Genomic DNA, 22191 nt, shown 5'->3' with positions numbered 1-22191 from the left:
CCTCTTAACTCTTATAAAATAATTATGGCAATCTTTATTTTACAGGTGAGAATTTGAAGACACATTGAGATTATGTGACTTGCTTTGAGTCATTTAACTAGCAGTTGAACCTAGTTCTATTTGACCCGAACTCTCATAGTTTTTTGCTCTATCAGTGTCCTCCGTTTTAAAGACCTAGAAGTCCTCTGTCTAGGACAGCAGGTCACTAGACAACTATTTGGAGAATAGTACACATAGGGATGACCCACTCAACTCTTTGTATGAATTCTCAGTACTTGTTTTCAGACCTCTATTGGTCTCAGCCATCGAAATCCATCCAAGAAAACCAACCTGTAATACTAAACAGAGAGGTGGACCAGAAATTTGGAAGTTTTCATTTAGCTACAATCAGTCTCTGAGACTTATCAGCCATGTGACTTTGAGTAAACCCATTTCTTTCTCCACTCCAATTTTCTCATAGTGAAAAAAAAAAAAAAGAATCCTTCAGACCTTCCAAATCAACAATATTATGACTGAAAATTCTCAATCCTTCTTCTCAGTCATCAATGAAGTATTAAATTGTGTTTAAGAAAACATGTAAGTGTTCAACACATTTAGAGTGTTTTACCTTCAAACTTTATTAAATTTCACGAAAACTTCAGTTAGTTGGAAAGAAACTGACATGAAACAGTTGCTTCTCCTAAAATGGCATTTTTTAAAATGCCAGTCTCAAAAGGCAAAACTATGGAGACAGTAAAAAGATCGGTGGTTGCTAGGGATTAGGGGAAGGGAGAGATAAAAAGGAAGAGAACAGAGAATTTTTAGGACAGTGAAACTACTCTGTATAATCATATAATGGAAGATGCATGTCATTTTACCTTTGTCCAAACCCATGAAATATACAGTGCCAACAGTGAACCCCAATGTAAACTGTTAACATTGGGTGATAATGATGTGTCAATGTAGAGTCATCAACGGTAAAAACACACTACTCTGGCAAGGGGTGTTGATAATGGAGGAAACTGTGCATGTCAGGGGCAGGGAGAATATAGTACATCTCTGTACTTTTCCCTCAATTTTCCTGTGAACCTAAAATTGCTCTAAAGAAGAGTCTCTTTTTTGAAAAATACAAGTCTCTATTTTTAAATCTTGCCTGGTTCTATTAACTTTGGGAGGTCATGGAATCCCTTTTGTAAGTTGATTAGGCTATGGAGCTTTCCCCCAGAGTCTCGAAGCCCATTTTCACGCCCTCTGCTGCAGATTTACAATTTACAAGCCAGGAAATGATTAGATGATTGTGAACTATTTAACTTTTCACTCATCATCATGCTCTTTTAACTCTAAAACTCCCTGGAGCTGGAAGATTACACTGTTGACCACTACAGAGAAATGAGAGAATATGAAGAAAGGAAAGAAGTTATTGTAATGAGGCTCTATCAATACAAGATTACTCAAAGATCAATATTGAATACTTCCAAAAGCCCATAGATGGGATGGGGAGGGGGTTAAAGGGGACCAGAATCCTGTTTACAATACATTCAATTTATATGTTACTTTTCTGGATTGTCTAGTTATACATTGCAAGATCAAGCCATATTATATTCCAGAACCAGGGTATAACAGATGTGTCTTTATTTCACAGAGAGGTTAAGAACATCTCCAAAGCTGCATAGTGAGGCAAACAAAAAAATAAAATCCAAATACAGCCCGAGTACAGTGGATCACACCTGTAATCCCAGCTCTTTGAGAGGTGGAGGCAGGAGGATTGCTGGAACCTAGGAGTTCAAGACCAGCCTGGCCAACATGGCAAAACCTCACCTCTACAAAAAATACAAAAATTAGCTGGGCATGGTGGTGTGCACCTGTAGTCCCAGCTACTTGGGAGGCTGAGATGGGATGACTGCTTGAACCTGAGAGGTTGGTGCTGCAGTGAGATGTGATTGCACCACTGCACCCCAGTCTAGGCAACAGGGTGAGACTGTGAGAAAGAAAGAAAGAACTAAGTTTATTTTATTTTTAATAATAAATATTAATAATAATCAGGTCATCAAATTCCTGCAAATTTAACAATTGGCTTTTGCAAGCCAGTATGATTCAACTCCAGCACACAACTGGTTCCATCCCTCCCTTGAAGTATTCAGGTCAAACCTGAAAGTAACGCTGAGGAAAGGATGTGTTCCACTCTTAGATGACAGAATATATCAGTATGACCTCTGCTGTCTCTTCTAAAGTTAACATTCCTTGATCTATACTAACAAATGTGTCCTACTTCATATGCAATTCATGTCTGAGATAGAACCCTGACCAAGACCTTGACTCTGGACATAAAATCAAGACCCCAGATGTTCACGGGGTTGAATTGCATGGACAATGACCACATCATTTCTATCTTCTTTGCATTTAGATCAAATTTAAAGGCAAGGGGGTAGATAAACAGAATAAAACTAATATTGTGTAATTTTTTATTACAAAAATCTTACATCATGAAATTTTAAGGAGGTCTTTGGTGAGCCATCAAGATGATACACTGAAGGTGTTACCAATGAAAAGTGCCTTGTTCTTAAGCATCTAGGATTCCATAATGCTCTATTATTTGCTTGTATTTTGTAAATGTACGTGCTTTTTTTCCATTGACCTCCTCATTTGAAATGTGGTAGGCGTTTCCTTCTGCATGCTTCAACACCATAGACTCGGGGAATCTCTTACCTCCTGATGTTTCCGGAACAGAGAACGAATAGTGTCCAGCTTTAAATACAGGGCTGAAGTCATTGGCAGGAGCAACCTTCACAATGATGGTCACAGTTACTGTAAAATTGAACACTGAATAAATGCTTTGTTGTTATAGTTTTATTCCACAAACAAGCTCCCCATGCCCCCATGAACAGGCTTAGCATGGAATTTTGAAACTGGAATGGGATTCCCTCTCCTCCCAAGTAATCCCTCCTCCCAGATTCTGCGTTCTCAAGGAACCCAAATAAATTTTGGTGCTAGCCAAAGCAATTTATTGAAAAATACATAAAGTATTGCATGTCATATTTTATTTTATATAGTAGAAATATGCATGTATTTACATACATCATTTTAAATATATAACTATATATTTCACACAAGATAGTTTATTGTATTTTTCATGGGTACAATCTCCTCCATTAAAGAGTTTGTTGGGGTGTCACTCTCAACCCAGCATATGACATTCTCAATCCTGCTTTTAATATATGTCCTAGAAAGTGGAAGGGAAAGAGACTCAGAAAATCATGTTCAAGGCTCAGCCTTGAACATACACAATTGTTCCTCAGTATACATGGGGATCGTTTCCAAGGCCCTGGCATATAACAAAACATGCACATGCGCAAGTTCTGCAGTCAGCTCTGCAGAACCTGTGGATAAAAAAGGTTGGCTCTCTAATATTTGCAGTTTTCGCATACTAAATACTATATTTTGGATCAGCATTTGGTTGAACAAATCTGTATATAAATGGACCTTCACAGTTCAAATCCATGTTATTCATGGTTCACCTGTACTCTGAGGCCTTCGACTAGCTTAATTTTTCCAAGGCTCAGTTCCCTCATCAAAGAAATAAAAGGAAGAACATCAATTTCAATCTCCTACATCACAGTGTGGGCATGAAGACAAAATGAGATCATGCCCAAGAAGGTATGTTTAAACTATAAGAGGTTAAGTAAAAAGAAGTTATTAAATTGTATTTACTTCAGCCAAATGTTTGTATAATGTGTGTTATCAAAAATACTCTGTATTTCAGACGAACAAGCTTAAACTATCATAACAAAGTTGTCAAAAAGAAGGAATTTGATGTCCCAACATAAAAGCAAGAAACTTGCAAACAGGGAACATTTTTAACAGAGGTAAAATAATAATTAACATTTACTGTAAAAGTTGCTGACTTGCCATTGGTATTATTGTTCCCATTTCACAGGCAAGAAAACTGAGGTTCACAGAGTTAAGTTCTTAGACAAAGATTACAAAACTTGTAAGTCACTGAATGAGTATTAAACCAAGCTATGTCCACCAGCATCTCCCAAAATATCTTCATTGAGATGCGAATGTGTCAAATGTAGAATCCTAATTAAACAGTAAAATATTTCTTTCTGGCAATACTTCTTCGGCTTTGTAATATGTCACTAGGTATTATAAACATCCAGGTATGCCTTGCTTCTCTAACTTATTTTACCACAGAATTCTTCCTTAGTGGATTATCTTGTAGAATTCATGTTCCAAAGAATGTGGGTATTGCCTCTGCTGAAAATCCACGCCATGTGTGTCAAACAAAAAAATTTAATCTGGGCTTCATAGAACCTTTACTTCAGGGAATCTGTGACATTCATTGTATTTTGGTATGTGTTGTTACGTGCAATTTTCGAGGGATAGGATTCACAGCTCTTAACAGAATCTCAAAGGTGTTCATGCCCTGCAAGAAAGATTAAAAGCACCATTCCACGAAGACAGGCGATTTACATTAAAGCCTCTATATTTCCTACAATGAATGCCATTTATGTGTTGCAAGAGCATATGCCATTTATATCTCTGCCATGATTTTTACTGCATCCATAAACACTCAAAACTATACTAATTGGCTGGCCTGCAAAAATGTACTGAACCACTTGCGCCGCGTTGCAAGCATCCTTTATTCACATCCTTTGAATGTGTTGGGTGTGAAGAGAACTAGAGAGAACGGGAATTTATTACTGTGAGAAATGCCTTTCCTCTTCAGTATTGGGGAAAGGCTCAAATCTGGTGAGAGGGAAAGATTCTTTTTTGATTAGAAAATCAATGTGAGCAGCTGCAAGGAAAAGTATCCATCCTGAAAGGTCAGTTGGGCTACAATATAGGCTTCTTGCATGAGAACACAAGTTAGCAACACAGAAACCACAACTAGAATACTTCTGGGCATAATGTCATGCTAAAGTCCCTGTCCCTTAAACATCACCTTTCCACGTGGTTGGGTAATTTAAGTATATAAATCACCTTTGTAGACTTAGCCTCATTAAAACTCTTCTATCAGTGAGTCAAGAGGGACTTAATGAGCCCTAGATGTGTTGCAAACATATTAAGTTTAGCATTAAGTTCCCTTTGGTTGCAAATGTATAGATCATCACTCCACTTTTATCCATCCATGACAGACAAAGCACTCTTTCTCATTGCTCTCTGATGCAATCTCAGAATCCTTTTCAATGATCCAGCAATCACCACCAATGATTCAGACTTCTCACAAGAGAATAAACTCAAATGCCACCCCATTCTAGGCTCTCCTTTACCAAGAGCTGACATTCTACTACTAAACTTATGTTTGCAACCCAAACACCCACATCGTATATCTTTGATGCTAACCACCTCCTCGATTACCTATTATCATATTTTCCAAATACAATAGATGCTTGACCTTAATAACAAATGTATCCAGAAAATTTTGAGAATTCCTATTTTCACAAATACCTCTATAGCCAACAAATTCACTCTTAAAATCCTAACACGTAGGTGGATATGTAAATGACCCTTTGGGGCACTTGTATGTTCTGATGTGTAGAATAACAAGCAAAGGGAAGCAGGTGTCAGGTGTTTAACTAAACTGGGCCTCTCTCTAAGTACTCTGCTTTAGATCTATAGCTCCCAATTCAAATATGTACCAAAGAGTGGTTCACAATGAGCAAAACTACAACTGTTAAATCCACAAATACCAAGCGTTTTATGATCATACAACCTGGGTGGACTTAATCTCACTGTGCCAAAGACTCATTTTAACACAGGCTGACCCAAAATGGTGGGATAGTTATGAAAAGACCAAATGGCAGAGAGGCGTAACCATGCCCCGCACCTCCGTGAAGGGCCTGAGCTGTGGAACTTGGCAAGTAACTCACAATTTGCTTTAATATGGCTTATATATATATATCATACAAAATAATTCAAATAAAATACTTTTAAAACATCCTATTATCTATATGTTCAGACTACATGTTGCCCAATATCTGGCTCTTTTCAGATGAGAAGTGTCTGGCATTACTAGGCATAAAGTCATTCCAGTGTAAAGCATAAGAGTTAGGCCTACATATCACCTGCCCCTTCTACCTCCAAGGATCTCTAGCCAGAGTGGTATTTACAAATTGCGTATTCCTTAAGGCATTGTTAAGAGGCAAAAGAGACTTCCCAGGTCTAATGAAAACTTCCAACATGAGTCTACCTAATTCTTCCCTTCCTCCTTCACCTAACTTCACAAAACTGCCTCATGTATAATGAATGTTTACATTTTAAAATCTAAATTGAAAAGTCTAAAGCACAGACACTTACTGCTTCTTGAAAAGTTTATCCAGATTACCTGTATGGGAAGGACGTAGGTCATCAAATACTGAAATCATCATTTCATAGGTATGTCCAGCTGCAATTATCTCTGGGTCTTCATAGTCCAGGTTTTTAGCAACCTTGTAAAACAAGATTATTTCAGTAAAAATGACCAAATTTTTTAAATGTACATGTTTTCTGTTTTGATTTTTTAAGATGGGGGTCTCACTATGTTCCTCAGGCTGTTCTCAAATTCCTAGGCTAAACAATCCTCCCACCTTGGTCTTCCAAGTAGCTGGGATTACAGGAATGTGTCCCTGCACACCCACCTAAATGTACATGTTTCAAGTAATACACCACTCTGGAAAAGGCAAGCATATCACCATTTTCATTTCACAGGGATGGTATCAGAATATGCCCAAGACTGACACAGAACAACACATAAAAGCAGGTATTTTTGTGAAACAAAGGCACATCTTGGATTTCTTCCCAGTGTAGCTTACTTTTGGACAAAGCATCATGGCTATGGGTTGTATCTTGTCTTTATTGCATGTTAATGGTGTGGCCTTAGGCAAAATATTTAAAAAGATAAAATATTTTGTTTCTTTCCAAACTTCAGTGTGGGGAAAAAAGAGAGAAAATATTCTGAATGTACCCTATAAGTGATAAAGCACTATAAAAAATGTAAGTTATTCTTATTATGATGTTTCCTTATCATTTTAAAAATACCTGTTGAGTACTAATTATGTTCCAGGTACAGTTGTAGGCACTAGGCATATAGCAGTTAGTAAGATAGTCCCCATCAGAGACTTGAAAAGAGCCCTAATTTAATAGCATGGACAAGAATCTCACTTGGCATAAATTGGAATGGATCAATAGGACATCAAGTACCCAGGTGTTCAGGAACAACTATGTTTAAAAAATTTTAGAATCTGACTCATTTGTCCATCCATTCAAGCACATTGAGTACTCACTATGCACCAAGCAGGTGTTGATACACAAAAATAAACCACTTAGAAATGTGTAAATTTTACAATCTAATAAGACCAACAATGAAGGAGGCAATTACAACAGAGTCTAACAGGTGACTTGATAGGGAATGTACAATTTATAATGCAAGCCCTTAGCAGGAAAAACTAAGCCAGTTATGGCAATAAAATAAAGCTCTTAGGAATAAGTAACATTTAATATCTGTGGAATAATTATGCAAATATAAAAATAAATTAGAGAGAGATCCAAGATGGCTGATCACTAGCAGCTCGGGATTGTAGCTCCCAGTGAAAACGCAGAGAACGAGAGGACACCACACTTTCAGACAAATTTTTGTTGCTCACAGACCAGGAGATTCCTAGCGGAGAAGCTCCTTGGGTTGCCAGCGCGACCCTTGTGGCTGGCGCGGCGGTTCTTGGTGCAGAGTCAGAAAAGCGCCATCAATCTTAACGCCGCTGTTTTGGCTGGTGAAGTGGGTTGCTCAGATTCCAGTGCTGGGAATCAACAAGTTGGACGTCCACTCAGAAACCAAATTAGAAAGTCGGTAATTACAAAGACAACAGATGGATAAATTTATAACGAAGGGAAGAAACCAGCCTAAAAAGGCTGAAAATACCCAAAATCAAATGCCTCTCCCTCTACAGGGGATCACAGTTCCTCATCAGCAATGGAACAAGGCCTGATGAAGAACGAGTGTGTTCCATTAACAGACGCAGGCTTCAAAAGGTGGGTGATAAGAAACTTCTGTGAGCTAAAAGAACTCGTTCTAACCCGATGCAAAGAAACTAAGAACTTTGAAAAAAAGGTTTGACGAAATGCTAATGAGGATAGACAATTTAGAGAGGAATATAAGTGAATTAATGGAGCTGAAAAACACAGCACGAGAACCTTGCGAAGTATGCACAAGTTTTAACGGCTGAATTGATCAAGCAGAAGAAAGGATATCAGAGGTCGAAGACCAACTTAATGAAATAAAACAAAAAGACAAGATTAGAGAAAAAAAGATAAAAAGGAATGACCAAAGTCTCCAAGAAATATGGGACTATGTAAAAAGACCTAATCTACGTTTGATAGGTGTACCTGAATGTGACGAAGAGAATGAATCCAAGTTGGAAAATACTCTTCAGGATATTATTCAGGAAAACTTTCCCAACCTAGCAAGGCAGGACAATATTCAACTCCAGGTAATACAGAGAGCACCACAAAGATATTCCTCAAGAAGACCAACCTCAAGGCACATAATCGTCAGATTTACCAGGGTTGAAATGAAGGAGGAAATACTAAAAGCAGCCAGAGAGAAAGGTCCGGCTACCCACAAAGGGAAGCCTATCAGACTCACAGCAGATCTCTCAGCAGAAGCCCTACAAGCCAGAAGAGAGTGGGGGCCGATATTCAACATCCTTAAAGAAAAGAACTTTCAACCCAGAATTTCATATCCTGCCAAACTAAGCTTCATAAGCGAAGGAAAAATAAAATATTTTGTGAACAAGCAAATACTCAGAGATTTCATCACCACCAGGCCTGCTTTACAAGCGCTTTTGAAAGAACCACTACACATAGAAAGGAACAACCAATATCAGCCTTTCCAAAAATATACCAAAAAGAGCATCAACATAATGAAGAATTTACATCAACTAATGGGCAAAACAGCCAGCTAACATCAAATGGCAGTATTAAATTCACATGTTATTGTTAATCCTAAATTTAAATTGACTAAATCCCCCAATCAAAAGACACAACCAAAACCCATCGGTATACTGCATCCAAATCCATCTCACATGCAAGGATACACAAAGACTCAAAACAAAGGGATGGAGAAAGATCTACCAACCAAATGGAGAGCAAAAATAAATAAATAAATAAAAAGGAGGAGTTGCAATTCTCACCTCTGATAAAATAGACTTTAAAGCAACAAAGATTAAAAGAGGCAAAGAAGGACATTACATAACGGTAAAAGGATCAATGCAACAAGAAGAGCTAATGATCCTAAATATATACACACCCAGTACAGGAACACCCAGGTACATAAGACTTATAAAGAGACTTAGACTCCCACACAATAATAGTGGGAAACTTCAACATCAATATTAGACAGATCAACGAGACAGAAAATTAACAAGGATATCCAGGACTTGAACTCAGATCCGGAACAAGTAAACTTAATAAACATTTACAGAACTCTCCACTTTAAATACACAAAATATACACTCTTATTAGCACCACATCACGCCTACTTACAGGTTTAAATGAAATATTGGTTGGCTGCTTGTTATCTTCTTCCCTCATTTTTTCCTGTCTCCATTATTAAGCACAATTATTGGTATAAAAGAGGTTTTCAATACCCATTTTTAGACTGCATTCTAGCCTGGGCAATAAAGCAACACTTCCGTTCTCTCTCCCTCTTCCTTTTCATCTTTCTTCCTCTCCATTCTTTTTTAAAAATATTATTTATTTATTTTTCTTTCTCTCTTTTTTTTCTTTCAAAAAAAATAAATAAATAAATTAGAGGGGGGTAATGGTGGAGATAGTTATTCCAATATAAAGTGAACATATGAAGGCCCAAATCATAGCATCATGTTTTCAAAACCTCCATCTTCATCCAAACTTCATTTTAAAAGGTAAGAGTTTAGCATTGTATTTCAAAATGAGTATCAACCCAGGAAATCTCTTGGCTCAGTGCCTAAGCTTCCAAAGTTCACAATATATGCAAAAGCTCAGCTTGTAGCTTATTGCGTTTGCCACGAAAATCTGGGGTTAGGGACAGAGAAAGAAAAAGGTTACCAATGGTCTCAGCCATGTATTCCATGGTGGCTTCCCCACCATGTGTGGGGAAGGTGCTTGGTGATACATGGGTTATGAAACTTAACAAGGATTAGCACTTTGAAATAAAGACCTATGGAAATAGAAGTTAGAAGGAGGGATTTCTTCCCTGACAGAATTCCATGCTGGAAAGGAAAAAGAAAACTTACTGTGTCCATCATCTGCCAATGAAAAGTGTATAATCTCCAGGGGATGTAGAAAAGGGGAGCTGATCAACTGCTCCCAATGCCAGAAGAATGAGCCATTGCCACACACATAGTCACACAGACTTAACTCTAAGGAACTCAGTGTGCTTTTTACCCTTTGATTCATTTCCACAGCTAACTAGGACACAAATTACTTGGTGCTTTTTATTTATTATAAGAAGGAGAAACTGATGGCAGGCAGCAAGGTAGTAAAGAACTTGTCCAAATGCCTTCCAGCAAGACAGCAGAGGACCGCAAAGCCAAGGGAGGATCGCTTGAAGCCAGGAGTTCAGGACCAGCCTATGCAACACAGCAAGATCCTGTCTCTACAAAAAATTTTAAAAATTAGTTGGGTGTGGTGGCACATGCCTGTAGTCTTAGCTATTGGGGAGGCTTAGGCAGGACAATCACCTGAGCACAGGAGTTCAAGGCTATGTGAGCTATGATCACACCACTGTACTTCAGCCTGGGTGACAGAGCAAGACTCTATTTCTAAAAAAATATTTTTTTAAGACAGCAGAGGAGCCCTGAATTACTCTGTGCTATCTCAGAGTTCCTCTTGCTGAATCTACCAGCACCATCTTAACTGTGGCCATAAAATGACTCCATCTCTGGAGTTACAGCAACTGGTTCTCACCTGGATGACATTTTCAGCATTTGGCACTTGCTCAAAGAGTTGTCCAGAACCAACTGGGCCTGAGCTAGGAGCATATGGATTGTATCAGGAGGCTCATCAAGATCATGACACAAGAGTTTTGCAACTACTATATCTTTTGCAATTTCCTCCTTGAGTGTGTGCCTGTTTAATTTTTTAAGAAGAAAAATCCCTTTAGATGGATATTATTTTTAAATATAATGCATTTTCCATGGGTAATGCATGCACGTAGATGCCCTGTTTATCCTGGAGCAGACGTATCAACTTTGGAGTACCATCTAGGAAGCCATTTCCCAAAAGGGTCTATGAATTTGGTAAGACTGTTTTAATTTTCTAGGATTATGTATTTTTTGAACCCAGCTGGGCAGTTGTTTGAGATGAGCAGTTGATCAAGAACGTCGCCTCAGTGGAGAAGTCTTGAGTGGGAATCAGATAATTCTCTGGGATTTTTCCAACCTGGAACATCTGGATGGTGTGGTCAAGAGAGGTAATCCTTACCATTCTGTAGTCACAGTGGATTTATAACTGTGGAAGAATAAATGTTTATTCTTCACCGCAATCCTGCAGGGTAAGTATTATTATTATCCCATTTTATAAAGAAAAAACTGAAAACCCAAAGGCTTAAGTAAATTACCAAAGATCACACAGCTGAAAAGGGATAGAACCAGGTCTGTGGTTCCAGAATTCAAGCTTTTACCATGTACTTTCAGATTCGGGAAACCCAACTTGCAGTAATAAATAGTCATATAGTTTGGATGTTTGGACCCTCCAAATCTCATTTTGAAATATTATTCCCAATGTTGGGAGATGGGGCCTGGTGGGAGGTGTTTGGGTCATAAAGGTGGATCCTTCATGCACCGTGGGATTGGTGCCACCCATCCAGAGCCAGTTCTCACTCTGGTAGTTCATAGGAGAGCTAGCTGTTTGAAAGGGTGTGACACCTTCACCCCTTTCTTGCTATATGATATACTGGCTTTCCCTTTGCCTTCAGCCATGAGTGAAACCTTCCTAGGCCTCACTCAAAGCCAAGCAGGTGCTGGTACCATGCTTTTTGAACAGGCCTGCAGATCCATGAGCTTATTAAACCTTTTCTTTTACATAACCTAGTCTCAGGTATTCTTTTACAGTGACATAAAATGGACTAACACAAACAGGCCCAACAGGTCATTTCTGAGAACAATGACCTGAGGCTGAACAAGAGTCAGTTTGATGATTAACCACATGGCCAGTTGGGCCAATAAATATGGCAATCTTTCTGCTCTCTACCCACTCCGAATACTTGCCCCTGCCCACTCATCTCAGCTCACCTAATGAGGTACCGATCACAGAAAGGTGAGTTGTCATTAATGCCATGGATATAGGCAGTTACTAGAATTGCTGCACACCGCTGGTCACAGTCACAAGCCTTAATGGAGAAGGACTGGACACTTGCAAACCCAGCTCTCTCCACATCAAGGCATGTAGTAGTAACCACAGTACCATGCTCTGTAACAAAACAGCACATCTTGCTACAATCTGGCCCATGTTGTCATTTTGAAAATTACTTTATTACATATGTAGCAATGCAAAAGCTAAGGTGAAAATTATACCCCATTCGTTAGAATTAAGAAATAGATTCAGGTCAGGTGTAGTGGCTCACGCCTGTAATCCTGGCGCTTTGGAAGGCTCAGGTGGGGAGATCAGTTGATGCCAGAAGCTTGAGACAAGCTTGGGCAGAATAGTGAGATCAATCTCTTCAAAAATAAAAATTACAAGTTAGCCATGTGTAGGTGGGTTGATCACTTGTGCCCAGTTCAAGACTACAGTGAGCTGTGATCACACAACTGCACTCCAGCCTGAGCCACAGAGCAAGACACTATTGGAAAGAAAGAAAGAAAGAGAAAAGAAGAAAAGAAAGAAAGAAAGAAAGAAAGAAAGAAAGAAAGAAAGAAAGAAAGAAAGAAAGAAGGAAGGAAGGAAGGAAGGAAGGAAGGAGAAAAAAAAGAAAGAAAGAAAGAAGGAAGGAAGGAGGGAAGGAAAAGAAAGAAAAAGAAAGAAAGAACGAAAGAAGGAAAGAGAGAGAGAGAAAGAGAGAAAGAAAGAGAGAGAGAGAGAGGGAGGGAGGGAGGGAGGAAGGAAGGAAGGAAGGAAGGAAGGAGAGAGGGAGAGAGAAAGAGAAAGAGAGAAAGAAAGAAAGAAAAGAAGGAAGGGAGGGAGGGAGGGAAAAAGAAACTGATTCAAAATACAGGCACAATTTTAATTGTTTATCACCACAGTACACTAATTAATCATATTATGTTAGCTGGTAATAAAAAACAAAATTATTTTTGGCTTAGGGGAACACAAAAGACTTTTCAGAAGAGAAGGCCCTTATTTTGGGACTTGACATATGTAGGATAAGAAAATGGTGGTGAATGGGAGATCATTCCCAGTAGAGAACATGATAAATGAAAACATGAACCATAACTCACTGTGCTTCTTTCCACACATCCATCCACTTATTCACTCGACAAACATTTATTGAGTGCCAACTATATGCCAGGAATTGTGCTAAATTCTGTATATGCCACAATGAAGTGCAATCACTGCATTTATCAAATTTATAATCTGGGCTGGGAGACAAACACTAAGCAAGTGTGGAAAATCAAAACAAAAAATTCAAATAGACATTAAGGAAATGAAAACTGTAATGTGATTTTTTAAAACAAGGTCTAATGGTCAGATCCTGAAAAACACAAGAGCAGATGTCCCAAGGCAGGCAGCCTAGTTGTTTGCTTTCAGTATAATGGACCCCAAGGGGACCATGGAACAGGATGAGATTAGAGAAAGACAACAAGGGCCAGAGAAAATATCTTGGGAGTGAGGTAAGAAATTTGGATTATATTCCTAATGCAAAGGAAAATCCCAGGAGGATTTTTCACAGGGGAGGAATATGATCCAATTTGACTTAAAAAAAAATTATTCTAGCTGCTCTGTGGAGATTCTTGGAGGAGGTAAGGGTGAAAGAAGCAGCCCAGTTAAGAGAAATGTGCACTAATTCAGGTAAGAGGGGATGGTGGCTGTCATATATGGGGGTTCCTCTAGAAACAGAATCTGAGATGGGGATTCGAGTGCAGGCAGTTTATTTGGGAGGTGATCAGAGCTATGTGGCATAAAGAAAGTGAGACAGGGAAGGAAAACTCCCAATAAAAAGTACATCATCAAACAAGTCACTACTGTGGGAAGCTAGAACTTAATATTACTGGGATCCCTGGAAACCAGTGTAGAATGCACACTCAAAATTGTCTCACAACAGAGGCAAAGAACTAGAGTGCACCAGTTCCCTTCATTCATTGACTGAGAACTCCTAGCAGGTAGGATTTCTCCAACACCTCTTGGGGGATGGGGCAGGGCAGACTAGATGTCAGACCCAAATAATACCTCAAGCAAAGAAATTAGCAGGTGGAAATTGAGCTTGCTGCACTGAATTGTTAAGGCCTGAGGAGGTATGAGTAGGATATTGACAGCATCTGCTACAACGGCTTAAACTGGCCTGTGTGCTAAGATGACCATCTTTCTTCTTTACTCAGCTCTAGAGGAAGCCTTAAATGCCACACAAACTGATCCTCTCCCAGCTCCAGCCACAGCTGATTGGATGAGGAATGAATGAGTGACTCTAGAAAGTCCAATCTGATTCTCTCTCATAAAAAAAAAAAAAAAAAAAAAAAAAAAAAAAAAAAAAAAAAAAAAAAAAAAAAAAAAAAAAAAAAAAAAAAAATCAAATTGGACCTGAAGCATAGAGTTAGTTAGATCTGAGAAGATATGCTAGAAGGGTATATTAAGTGAAGGGCTAGGACTGCCTCTTTGCAGCAAATGAAGAGCCACATGTTAGCTCATGAGTGAACAAAGAATTGGGTCTCGCAGAGAGTTATTCAACAGATGTTTATGAAGCATCTACTATGTGCTTCATGTTGAGGTTCTGAAAATGAAGACGACTGTTATGTATCTCCAAGAAACTCTGTGGAGGAGATACAAAGACCAACAGAATACAGTAATAGCATACAGTAGGATGTATAATTTGCCAAGGGCATTTCTCAACCTACCTTTGTCAACTGCAAAGTAATCATTCCTTGGATCAAGTTCAAAGGTTAAATCCCCCAGGTTATCATCATCTGTTGCCTGGCATACTCCAATCCTCTTCCCAATAGGAATTTCTTCATCCAATGTGATGTCAAATTTATTGTGCCGAGTTGAGTTTATAGAAGTCACACTCGAGACAGCATTTTCAATATTTAATAAACTTGTCTAAAAAGGAAAGATTATGAGAGTGGCATTTGCTTGCTGTGTATTATTTTCCACACCTTGTGAAGGCAAGAGTAGGAGGTTGGAGATTGCAATGATGAGAGTGAAAATGGTGGCCATGAGCTTAACAACCAACCCATTTATTGAGCACTTACCTACAGTTTAGACAGACTCCTAAGCATTTTTTAAGAGTTATTGCATTTATTCCTCCCAGTAACCCTAGGAAGTAGGGCCATTTTTTGCCCCCATTTTATAGACACGGAAATGGAAATTGTAAGACATTAGGGTAAGTTTTAGAAATAAGTATCAAGGTGGCTGACAGAGGATTTGACCCGGAGCCTATCTGGCTCTAGAGCCTATATGCTTAATCGCTGTGCTCTTATCCTTCCGTAAGAACCAGCTTCTTACTGGTTCTTATGCTGAATCACTGTTGACCCTCAATATGGTTTTTAAAATTTCTTCATGATAATATTAGCCAGAATCTCCTTTGAGGGTAGAGAGAGATAATCCAGCAGAAGTCAGACACTAAGAACATATTGCACTAACATCACCTCATTCCATTGCAATTTCAATACACTTTATACTTTAAAACCATTTTGCTTTCAGTTTTTAAGGAAACCCTTTTTAAAAAACCTTACATCTTAAAGTGTTGTTTACATCTCACTTGCTTATTTTCCTTCTCAGAAAATAACAAGCACAGAAAACAAAAAAAATTAATAATGAATTTTCAAAACATTTTCAAATTCAATTTTCAAGGTCAAACTAAAATATTATGTTTTATGATCTTACCTGCAGCTAAGAATGGGGTCCTTATTGTTTACATTGATGAGAAAAATCTTTAGATTTCCAGTTGTAAACAGTCCTCCAGGATCAACCACTTTAATAACCAGTGAAAAACTGAAAACGCAGCCACAAGAAAGACAGCTGAGATTTTATAGAAACTAACAGGCTTTCACAGGAGTAGAATCTGATCAGCTAAAACAATCGATTCATCTAGTTAAAATGTCAATCATGCCAGTTATTTTAACGGTTAGAAATGGCTAATATTTTGTTAAGGACCATATCAGTCAAGTCAGTTGAAAGGGCAGGCAGGAACTTAGAAAAGTCTGTTAATCTCCATAAACAATAAAAAGGCAAAGGGAAATCCTTAGCGTGTTATAGCAAACAGAGCTTATGGCTATGGGTTCTTACCTTCCAAACACTGACATTTCAATTTTGAAAACAGACAAATGCAAAGGAGAAGGTGTTAAGAACATTTCAAAACAATTTAATAACTATGAGGAAATACCGGGACAGTTAGATGACTAATGGGTTTTTATTTTAACAGAGATATGTAGGGGTTTGAGACATAAAAGTGCTTGAAATGATGAAACTGAATGTCTCCTAATGGAAAGACAAATGTTCACATCCATAAAGTATGCTCTTGTGTGGTCAGCTCTCCCAATTGGCCCAGGACTGCCCGGGTCCAGAGATTTAGCACTGTAAATCTCCCATCCCAGAAGACTCCTCTGTTCCAGCCAAACTGAGAGAGTTGGTTTACTCCTTCAGAAAAATAAAAAATCTGCTTGAAATGTCCAACTAAGACCAAACTGATTGTTTTTTCTTCTATTTGTCCTAAAAATTAACCCAGTCTTCAATATCGCTCTTATTTCATCATTTTTCCTACAAGAAGATAATCTATGAGATACTCTTGATAAAAACTACAAGTCAATCACTGTTAAAGATAAAGGCATTTAAAAATAATTCTGGGAAGTCTTAACTACAAGAATAGAAAGAATAAGGTGTGGACAAGATCTACAGCACTAACGAATTCAAGTTACATCAGGTCTAGCTGAATGCTGGAGAGTTGATGACAGCAAGGAAGGAAGAAAGCAGTGAGCCTTTCTAACACTTTCATCAGGATTTGAACAGTGACTTCATGGCCTCTATATCTCTTTTGAAAGGAGAGAATTGATAAAAATCAATGAAGCATTTCAAAATTTCCTTGACTCTCAATTAAAGACCTGCTCAGTGACCTTAGAAGCTCTGCAGCTAAGAAGAAAATTAAGGAATAGTGTGCTCTCTGTAAAACTTTAATGAGAACCCATTGCACAGCTTTAGTGGAATACTTATTTATTCATATTCTGCAAACAGAGGTTACGTTATCCCATGTCAGCTCCTCTAATTTAAACAATACTGAGAAAAAAGGAAAGATTTATATCTTGCATGTGCATAATCACTCTTCCATGAGGTATACAAGGCCAAAAAGAAAAGAAAAGAAAAAAACCATAATGCAAGCCGGGCACGGTGGCTCAAGCCTGTAATCCCAGTACTTTGGGAGGCCGAGGTGGGTGGATCATGAGGTCAAGAGATCGAGACCATCCTGGTCAACATGGTGAAACCCCGTCTCTACTAAAAATACAAAAAACTAGCTGGGCATGGTGGTGCGTGCCTGTAATCCCAGCTACTCAGGAGGCTGAGGCGGGAGAATTGCCTGAACCCGAGATCGCGCCATTACACTCCAGCCTGGGTAACATGAGTGAAACTCCGTCTCAAAAAAAAAAAAAATGCATAACATCCATTATTCCCAGAGCGATTTATAAAATAATCTAAATAATTGTTTGTCATGGAGCAGAGCAGTGGGATTAAAGGAAAATGGATAAAGATTTTGGCAATTTCTACTCAAAAATTATATAAAGATAATGCAAATTTAGGCATACTCTTCAGCTGACTTGAAGAAGTTGTCAGAAGAAAGTATATCCCTTTTTCTGGCCGGGCGTGGTGGCTCACACCTATTAACCCAGCACTTTGGATCACCTAAGATCAGGAATTAGAGAGACCAGCCTAGCCAACATGACAAAACCCCATCTCTACTAAAAATACAAAAATTAGCTGGACGTGGTGGTGCATGCCAGTAATCTCTCAGCTACTCAGGAGGCTGAGGCAGGTGAATCACTTGAATCCAGGAAGCTGAAGTTCCAGTAAGCCAAATTCGCACCGCTGCACTCCAGCCTGGGCAACAAAGTGAGATTCCATCTCAAAAAAAAGAAAAGAAAAGAAAAGAAAAGAAGAAAAGAAAAGAAAAGAAAAGAAAAGGAGAAAATAACAGAACAGAACAGAACAGAAGAGAACAGAACAGAACAGAATATCTCGGTTTTGAACTCCAAATCTGTTTCAATGAAAGGTAATCTCATATGATGTGTGGGCAGCTAGTCTCCACTGGACTTCTCTTCTAAAGATGCTAACACTTAGGATATATCCCATCCTCAACTTTCATAATAGAAAATAATCTCTTATCAGATTCAAGAGCAATATGGTTTAAAGGTCCATTTCCTTTTCCTATGAAGCACATTGACACAAAACATATGACTGAAAAGGGTGGTCACAAAAATCCCTATAAAAATAAAAATAATAACTTGAACCACTGGTTACCCCCTTGGCAGATGTGAAAAATGTAAGAAGAAAACATCGGTGTATTAGCTTTTTAAAGATACTGTATTACACTGAATTAATTCTGTGTCACAGGTATCCAGAGAGGAGTGCCCACCTACTTCCACAACAGGATGCAAATGCCACCCCCAAAATAATCCTGGCTTCACTCCGAGAAAAGGGTGAGGCAGAAAGGAGCTGCAACAGCCAAGTCTGGCATGAACCAGCTACCATGCAACTATAGGTTAAGCGATGATTTCATTAAAAACAAACAAACAAACAAAAAGATGACAAAAGCATCTTAATTTGGGGAGCACATTAAGAGCAGATGAGGGAAAATATTCATGAAAAAGGAAATATGAACCAAAGAACTGTCATTTCAAATGAAAACCCAGTAGCAGTATTTACCTTCTAGATTCACTTTCAAAATCAAAAACTGCTGCTGTGGAAATTGTTCCAATGCCATCGATTGTGAAGCCAGAGCCCTCCAGGGAAATGAAGTACTGTTTATTGGACAGTAAAGAGAAAGCAAAATATTGCAGATACATCAACTACTTCCCTGGCAAGATTCCACGCCTCTCTAAAAACCAGGCCTGAAATTTCTTTGTGCTCTGAGCCCATCCCCACTCCCCGACCACCCCCATATATGATAAATGCTCAGTAAATGCTTGTCATTGATGATGATGATGATGATGAAATTATATTCCATTCAACCAATTTCAAGTTTCAATTCTTTCAAGTTTTTATTCTTTTTCAAGAATAGAAAAATGAATTTTCCTATTCTCTTACGTTCAGTATATTATCTAAACATTTATCACAATGTTTCACCCAATGCTAAAATTAAATAAAAAGGAGTTCACATTTAGAGAAACAGACTGACTGTTTAACGAGAACTCAGGGATAATTCAGTTTGTTTGCTTGTTGATGGAAAGGATGGGCTTTTGTGGAGAGGGAGGTCGTGGAGCTGAAGAAGAAAAAAATATGAAATACTGAGAAGTCTGTTCATCTGAATTTGTATGTGTAGGCACAGGTAATATTTTATCAAGTTGTTTTCTTAACCTCTCATTAGATTTCATTTACACTGCCTTCCAGTTATTCTGTTAAGTGCTTCAAATATGTCATCGTTTAATTCTCACAGTAACTCTATGTCATAGATACTGATATTATCCCTATCTCACACATAGAAACACCGATGCTTAGAAAATTCAAGTGGCTTGTCCCCAGTCTGAGAGCTGAGTCTTTCATCACTTTACATAGTGCCTCTCTGTTCCCCGCATTGTATCCCTAAGACAAACTTCTCAAGAAAGACAGCAGGGGAAGTCAGGGTCTCTAATCTAGGTGAGAATCAAATGACTAGGAAAAAGCCAGGGCAAAAATCCGTCAGAGAATTAATATCAGGAGTTCATTACACTGAGTGCTACGTATTTAATAATTGTGTAGACACAGAGATCATTTAATCGAGAAGATTAAGCCCATGAGAACTGCAAAGCAACCTCAAAATCTTTTGGAGAAACTAGTGACCTTTTAATTTATCGACTTTCTGATGAATCATCATGTTCCGATTCATTTTAATTCATACCATCCTTTTCCATACATATAAATAAGATGGACTTGATTTTGGCTCTTTCTTTAGAACAACGCAGAATATTAGCATTCAGGAACACAGGCAAATCCATCACATATTTACTTTTCAGGCAAATGCAGGAATAATAACGCCTGTTTCATGGAGAAAGGATGGAAGAGGGTTGTGTTTAAATTACCTGAGAGTACTCACACACACTGGGTCTGGTTATATATAAATATGCATAATTTTTTAAAGATGCTTGCATTTATGTTTATAGCCATTCCAAAATTTGCAGTTCCAAATTCAATTTCAGTGTCACACAGTTGTCAATAATTGTTTGGGAGCAATGTAAGTTGGGAAGCTACATCTTCATGAGGTTTAATTTTTCATAAAATTCAATGTTCTTTTTTTAAAAAAAATTTGATGACACTGATATGAACAACTCCTGCCATCCTTTAGGGAAGGGTTGGAGATGGTGGTTGCTAGGCAGCCAGGGCCATCACTGGGAAAGCCACCTAAATGAAAGATTCCCCCCAACAGGAAAGCAGTCCTAAGGATGAGAAATTAACTCTCTGTGGGGCCAGGCAACTTAGATTCTTTTCTCATTTGTTATTTTCCCCTCCCATTGTATCTGTAATGATACCATCAACTAGTAAAGAAATATTTCAGCCATCAAATAACAATGGCAACCCAACTCCCAGGTTCTGAAGCATGAGAACAGAATACAGGGGAGAATTTGTGTCAAAAGGAGCCATCAATTATTCTGGATGGACTTATCTACAGAATCCACTTTATTCCCATCTCTGAAAGGCTTGTTCATGACTATTTGCTTTTAGAGAAGCTTGGGAATTGGAAATGTCAGAGCCCGAACTTCAGGTTAAACACAATGAGAAAAGTTAGAGCCTCTCCAAATGCTTGCAAGCTCAATGTTTCAAGAGCAGGGACAGGCCAGGAGCAGTGGCTCATGCCTGTAATCCCAGCACTTGGGGAGGCTGAGATGGGTGGATCATGAGTTCAAGACATCAAGGCCATCCTGGCCAACATGATGAAACCCTGTCTCTACTAAAATACAAAAAACTAGCTGGGTGTGGTGGTACATGCCTGTAGTCCCAGCTACTTGGGAGGCTAAGGCAGGAGAATTGCTTGAACCCAGGAGGCAAAGGTTGCAGTGAGCCGAGATTGCAGCACTGCACTCCAGCCTGGGCGACAGAGCAAGACTCCATTTCAGAAAAAAAAAAAAAAAAAAAAAGTACATGAAACATATGCTTGCCCTTGAAAGCTTGAGACTTCAAATGAAATCCTTTTTCCTTTCCTCCAGAGTATATTAGATCCCTCTCATACATTAACTTTATAAGCAATAGGAATGGTTTTTCACCTATACACTTCCACTGGACAATTAGAGGCATCATCCTTCCTAGCACAACTCCCTATTAACCATGCTAATACACTTATAGCTAGCTATAAAGCTAGAGACCTCTATGCAAGGTTTCGTTGTAGTATCTTTGCTTGCTGAACCCAGACTAAGTCTCAGAATCCTTCTCAACACTCCTGAGAGCCTCTATCCATCAATACGAGAATGTATGCAAGTGGAATCTGATTTGCCATCCCTGACCTAGCCAGATGGTCTCAGTGGACTTACCCAAGTGTTTACTGTTTCCCTGATAGCAGCTAAGGCATCTGAAAATAAATATAATATGTACAGAACTACTGAATCATAATACTTGCTGTAGGGGGGCCTAGGAATGTTAATTTCTAGCAGGCTGACCAAAGTAATATTTATGTACTCTAAATCTGGTTCTTTTAAAGTAATTTTGAACTTGGCTATAAAATAGAACCACTTGAGAGCTTTAAATGGGACAATGTCCAGAACACACCTGAGACCAATGAAATCAGAATCTTGGGAGCCTAACGTGGGAACAAATATGTTAAACTGTATAATTTCACAGTGCAGCCATGTCTGGAATCTTGCTATAGCACATCTACTTTTTGCACCTCAATCCAGTAATCTATTTAAGACCTGTATCTTTCATGGATCTGAG

The 22191-nt window shown here is 38.5% G+C and overlaps 1 long non-coding RNA gene across 1 annotated transcript; it reads right to left on the bottom strand.

The window, feature by feature from the left end:
- Positions 1–4683: 4683 nt before the first annotated feature.
- Positions 4684–15268, bottom strand: LOC108303514. The gene is made up of 3 exons (XR_001824875.2): positions 14982–15268; positions 6308–6410; positions 4684–4728 (listed from the first exon to the last, which is right to left on the bottom strand). It is a non-coding gene; the product is annotated as an uncharacterized LOC108303514 (long non-coding RNA).
- Positions 15269–22191: the final 6923 nt, after the last annotated feature.

The sequence above is a fragment of the Cebus imitator genome, unplaced genomic scaffold (assembly GCF_001604975.1).
Source record: "Cebus imitator isolate Cc_AM_T3 unplaced genomic scaffold, Cebus_imitator-1.0 Scaffold48, whole genome shotgun sequence".
Classification (NCBI taxonomy): Eukaryota; Metazoa; Chordata; class Mammalia; order Primates; family Cebidae; genus Cebus; species Cebus imitator.
This window is presented reverse-complemented; position numbering and strand designations above follow the sequence as displayed.